A 5,884-nucleotide genomic window follows, 5' to 3' on the forward strand; every position below is an offset into this window, starting at 1 on the left:
AGCGCTTTATCAACAGTAACCAATAGGTCTGAGAGGAAATCTGCTAATTCTTTTAGGAAATCTGTATACGGCCCTGGCGGTCTATACACAGTAGCCAGAGCAAGAGATACGATTTCTTTCGCATATCTGACAGTGTAACATTAAGCAGAAGTATTTAGAATGAGCTAAACCGGCATCCTGTCTCCTGAGTAACATTGAGAATATCATTATATATTGTTGCAACACCGCCGCCACGACCAGTCTGACGGGGCTCATGCTTATATTTTGACCTCACTATTCAGGGAACAGACACAGTCTTTATAGATTGGACAGCGCAAGTACTTCTATCATTTAAGCGGGTAGAACAAAAGCAGTTATTTGAGAATTGGCTTACTAGTCATATGGAGCGCAGCACCCTGGAGATGTTGTCCGACAGGAGTTCCGCTCTGACTCTGCTAACGGGCTATAAGCTAATAACGGACTCGGGAAATCAAAATAAAACTAGTGATAACAAGGCGCTCTGATTGTTTTTGTTGTAGAATACGATAAGGGATATATTCACACATTATATCAACGAAAATGATGGTGTATACAATTGATTTTAAGATTAAAAAATAGACGATAAAGAATTAATTTAACGGCGCTCAAACTCAAAGCACGTGGCAGCAACAAACAGGAAGTGATACTAATACTTCCCTGGCTGGATACTAATCCATTTCCAGGCTGTGATTGGCTGTTTCCATCAGAGTGGGGGGACACGGGGTGGCCCACCCTTCTTTCCAAGATATGTAGATCTCCTGATCTCCTGGAGCACCAAAGGGTCCTACAATCTGAAATGCAGACGTGGCCCTGGAGTAGGTAGGAGGTCCTTGGCCCGGAACACGCAGAGTACCTTGAAGTGAAGGTACGCTCGCCTGTGTGGTCCACCCTTCCTTCCTCCTGTAGAACTTATTTGCATAGTCCAAACACAAAGTTAGAAAAGTGTTACTAATGTTTTACCAATGCATTATTCACTTATCAAACCACAACCAGAATACCTTTGGCAATGTTACAAACACATTAAGTCCAAACATGAATGAAGAAGACTGAACTGTCATGCATGCATTCATTTGTCCATTAACAGCTGAGTTTGTGTAAGATGTTGCACTACACGTCGCTGTCACTGAGAATACTTATTTCTCTGAAGAAGTATGAGATGTGTGTGTTGTAGTTTGCATTAGTTTAAGGTTTGAGAACATAGTTATGAATGGATTTGAATGGAACTTTGTGATCTCTCTTTGTTTCACCCACTGCTGCTGCATCCAGAGGTCCTAAGGAATTTTTATGGTGGTCACAGGCCAAAACCTTAGGAATCAGTCTGTTGGTGGGTGAAGGGCAGAAACTGCATTTTGACCAATAGGAAGTCCTGTCCTTCCTTTGGTCCTGTCCTTTGTACCAAAGGTCTTCTTCTTGCCCTCTAAGAGGTGTCTGGCTGTTGTCCTGGCATCTTTATCTGATGGCGTTGAACAGTTTGCGTATGTTAGTCCACCAAGATCCAATCAAAATGTAGCAAACCTTTGTCCACTATAGGGGTCAGAGAGGGGCCCCGCCATAAACTGGGCCCTGGAATGTGCTGTCCACTACATCCCCCCCGATCGGCTTGATTGAGGACATGAAGTCGTTGATCTGGGCGATGCACTAAAAGGAACAGCAAGAACAAAACACACATACACCTCACCTCCTCCTTCTGACCATTGGCATTCAAGTAAAATTTGTCTCGATATGTTCTATATAGAGCTAAATTAATTAAATGTAAGGGTCATTAGAATAATTTCTAAACAGGTTAGAAGCATTCTGGAGAAGATATGTGTAAGGAAAAGTTGTCCTAAAAGTAACTTAAAGTCTATTGTTTAAGATCTCTAAAAAGAGTATCAAGGTAAGAGTAAACATTAAAAATGTTTGAGCAGATTTAGCAGGAAACCAATTTCTTAAATGTCTGGATTGACATAATTTAGTTTGGCACTCTTCAAGCTGTAAGGCTATGTGCACCTGCAATGTTTACATAGTTCCTTGCAATGCCTGATTACAGAATCCTCAACTGGTTCACTTGGTACCACATACATATGACAAGATTGTTTCTATTGTCTAATTATCAGGAGCAAAGTTCACTTAATTAAATCATAAGTAAATATTGCATTAATATACAGACCAATTAATGAGAGTGGTCATGTTGTATGACATCCATTATCTTGGCTGCACTGTGGATGGTGTAGTTCAAGGGACTGTATATTGACCAGCAGTGGAGGTTGTACATTTGAGTGTTCTGTCTAAAGTCTGCAGCTGCCTCTAGAGGACTGCATCACAGGTCCAGTCAAATTCTTCCTTTCTGTGGAAGGCTGACTTTTAAGGGAGATTGGATGGCTAGAACTGACAACAACAAATTAGAACAACCCTAACCGTGATCTGCAATGTTTTACTTAACATGTGGCAAGTAAACTAGTTGGCCAGTAGTATCACATGGGGCTTTACCCCCCTTTCCTGACATCCAAAGAGACTGTCATGGGCATGCAAAATCATAACCTTGTAAGTTATAAACACTGACTAAAAAGTCTAAACTGGAAAACAAAACTGGAGTGGAAAGTAAAGAAACCTTCTTTGGTTGAAGGTGATGTCTGATGCGATACAAGAGCTGGGTGCCTGCTGACACTGGTAGACCCTGTTCAGTTATGGGGTACCCCCCTTTCCCTGTGGCTCTTGTCCACACACAGATGTTAGGTGGAGGGGGAGGGGCCCCAACCTGGTTATGCTGAGAAGACCAGGTCTCTGTTATTGGAGGTGTTCTCCTCTGACTTGAGGTCATTGAGGGCTTTAAGAAGTAGGTGCTGGATCTCTGCTAAGTTCTCAGCATCCTTACTTTCCGTTCCTCTAGATTTCCTACTTCTGTAATGACTACACTCTTTATGGCCATTCTCATAGCCATCTCTACCCTTCTTCTGTCTTTGCTCTCTGTCATCCCACTGCCTGCTCTTCTTTCTGGGGGCATGCCTGTGACTGTTATGTCCCTTGTAACCTAAGAACCTAGGGCTCTGGGTGCTCTGCTGGAGATTGCTGGAATGGACAAACCTGTTCTGGAGAAGTTCTGACACTTCCCTTAAAAAGGGAGTCTTACTGTCATTTCCTGATTCAAGCACAGATGTATCTGTCTCTCTGTCTTTCCTGTTTGTGCCTACCCTCTCACTGTCCCATGCTCGCACTGCAAGCTGCCTCAGTTCTCCTGCAGACATACGGTCAACATCTACCAGAAGTATGAGTGGTTTCCTAACAGTGGGGTATAGATTACTCACAAACAAACTCTTAAACATGACATCCTCCTCTGCGCTAGTGTCATCTCTACCAGCAAAATACACTTTCCTTAAGCGCTAATAGTACTCTCTGGGAGATTCATGGCGACCTTGCTTAATTCGGAAGGCTGTGAGATGAGAGGCAGATGGGTTCTGATACATAGTATATTCTGACCGAAGGGCTTTACACAATTCGTCATAATTGTTAGCGATAGCTGGGCTCTGTCTATCTATGAAACCATGGATGGTTTGTGCAGTGGTCTTTCTCAGAAGAAAGACTTTGTCAGCCATACTAGCCTCAGAAAAGTATGTCAAGGCTGCATTTACATCCTTTAAATACAACTCTGTGTTGTTACCAGAAGTCTCAGGGTTAAACACATCTATATCATGCACTAATTCTCTAAGAATATGTAGAGAATTGAACTGTCTCTAGATGGCTGGGTGCTAGGAGATTCAGGTAAGGAGCAACTAGTCTTTCTACCTATGGTGAAGTAAGAGGCTGCATTATAGGAATGAGTGAAGCCAGCACTCATGTTAAGGCCGGTAGAGGCTGTAAAATTTTCTGGTAACACTGTCCCTGTGAAAGATTATTCACCAGCGGGTCCCTTACAGCTGAACCAGTGGAGTGGGTGTGCACCCTCTGTGGTTCAGGTTGCTAATGGGGGAGTTGCCTGCATTTCTCCAATACACTCATCCTTTTTCCTATTACTTCACATCTCTGTTCTGCACTGCCATCTTTGTCTGCCAACACATATGTTCTAGCTGTAGCCTCAGCTCATACTCTAATCAGTGGTTCCCTATGCTGGATTTAGGTAACGTTTGAGTTAGAAGGCTGTTGCTTAAGCAAATCACAAGTCTTGAATTCTATTTCTTGTTGCCTTTTCAGCTCAGAAATTTCAAGCCTAGCTGACCTTAACTCGGCTTTGGTCTCATTCAGATTAGTACTTACTGCACTTAATCTTTCTGTCTGTACTGACATGTCATTCTGTGAATGGGTCAACTCGATTTGCAGAGTGGCCACATCAGTTTTAAGCTTTTCCAGCTCTGCTTCCTGACTGTCAGTGAAGGAGTGTAAGCATTTAGTATCTGAAGACAATCTGCATATTTTAGCTCTCAACTTCAAATTTTCTTTACGCAAGTCAGCCAACTCATTTTTGAGTTCCTGAAACCTTAAATCCCTATCTTTGTCCTGGTCATGGGCAAGTGATAATTTGTCTATGGCCTGGTTTGGTTGCATATGTCAGTTTAGTGCTAGGCTGGACAGAAGCTTTATAAGTGAAGCGCCCTTTAAGGCCTGGCTCACTGCTTCAGCGGTCATATCAGCCATCTTTATTTAATATATATATATATACTTTTGTGTGTATATATACAATAAATAAATACACCACTTGTATTAGTTAGCTCTTAAAGTTCACCACAAGTGTGAGCAGCTTTTAACTACTAAGACAATGAATGTCACACACAGACAAGAGGTGCGAATTCTAGCACTCATCTATAATTTGTCAGAGGGCGTTACCTTTACCTGACAGGTCCACATAAAAGTTCTAGAAAACTATGATAGACTTACAAGGTGGGAACCCTATGCTATATTTCTAGTAGCAATTAGTTATAATCAACAATTACAACTTGTGCTAACAAAAATTTTGGGCAAAATATTTGCAAGCTCTATGTCACAATAAAATCACAGTTCTATACACTTTGCAACAATAAAATCACAGTTCTATACACTTTGCAACCAATCCTATTCATAAATAGCACCAAGGAGTTGAGCAAGGAAACTATCAGTCAGGCTTAGAGGGAGCCACAGTTGCTATGCAATTGGTTTCTGACTCAGTGAAAGACTTGGTTCCTGCTAAAGTTACTTCTATTGTTATCTTTTAGTGTATTGACTTGTGCTGATAAAACAGAAGGCTCATTTCAATCTAAGTTAGCCCACCCAGGGATGCCAATTAAAAAGATGTAGTGGACAGCACATTCCAGGGCCCAGTTTATGGCGGGGCCCCTCTCTGACCACCATGGGCGTCGCTAGGCCATTTTTAGGGGGGCTATAGCCTATAGGCCTATAGCCTATAGCCTATACCCTAAAATTTTGTGATTAGTTCCATAAACTGTACACAAATTCGTGATCGCCTCAGTCCCCTTTAAATTTCATATGAAAACGTCAGCAGACTTTCGATCGGCTCCTCCCCGTCTTTCAGTGCATTCTTTTTCAATCCGCAGACCGCAGCGGCGCAGAGTGAGAAACAGAGGACAAGGTGTGTGTTTATCAATAGATTGTTATAATATCTGCATCTGTGCAGTTCTTTGACATAAATACGGTTTAAAACATATCATGGGGGAGCAATCGTTTCCACATCTATACTGTAAAGTTTTCAATGCGCTCACCCCTCATCACACCACAGCTGTTTCCTCCAGTGAAAATGACGCACATATGAACGCATACTTTATAAAACAATCATGTTGTACCCCTCATCACACCACAGGTTTCCTCCAGTGAAAATTAAGCACATATGAACACATATACTTTATAAAACGATGTTGCCATTTTCATTTGAATATATATATATATATATATATATATATAT

At 41.7% G+C, this 5,884-nt stretch overlaps 2 long non-coding RNA genes across 4 annotated transcripts in view; one reads left to right on the top strand and one right to left on the bottom strand.

Annotated features, from left to right (window-relative positions):
* The window catches only part of LOC107663000 (uncharacterized), a 19,361-nt gene that overhangs the window by 4,330 nt on the left and 9,147 nt on the right, over positions 1 to 5,884 (bottom strand). The window lies entirely within an intron of this gene.
* LOC107662999 (uncharacterized) overlaps positions 1 to 5,884 on the top strand; it is a 17,074-nt gene that overhangs the window by 2,096 nt on the left and 9,094 nt on the right. Inside the window, exons 1-2 of one of the 3 annotated variants that reach the window (XR_001631270.1) lie at positions 1,336 to 1,346; positions 2,181 to 2,190. The exons of 1 other annotated variant lie outside the window; for it this stretch is intronic. This is a non-coding gene — a long non-coding RNA (uncharacterized LOC107662999). Of the gene's footprint in view, positions 1 to 1,335; positions 1,347 to 2,180; positions 2,191 to 3,258; positions 3,272 to 5,884 lie in introns of those variants that run through there. One more of the 3 variants, XR_001631269.1, reaches the window with a different exon arrangement.

The sequence above is a fragment of the Sinocyclocheilus anshuiensis genome, unplaced genomic scaffold, assembly GCF_001515605.1.
Source record: "Sinocyclocheilus anshuiensis isolate Anshui unplaced genomic scaffold, SAMN03320099.WGS_v1.1 scaffold2205, whole genome shotgun sequence".
NCBI classification, from domain to species: Eukaryota; Metazoa; Chordata; class Actinopteri; order Cypriniformes; family Cyprinidae; genus Sinocyclocheilus; species Sinocyclocheilus anshuiensis.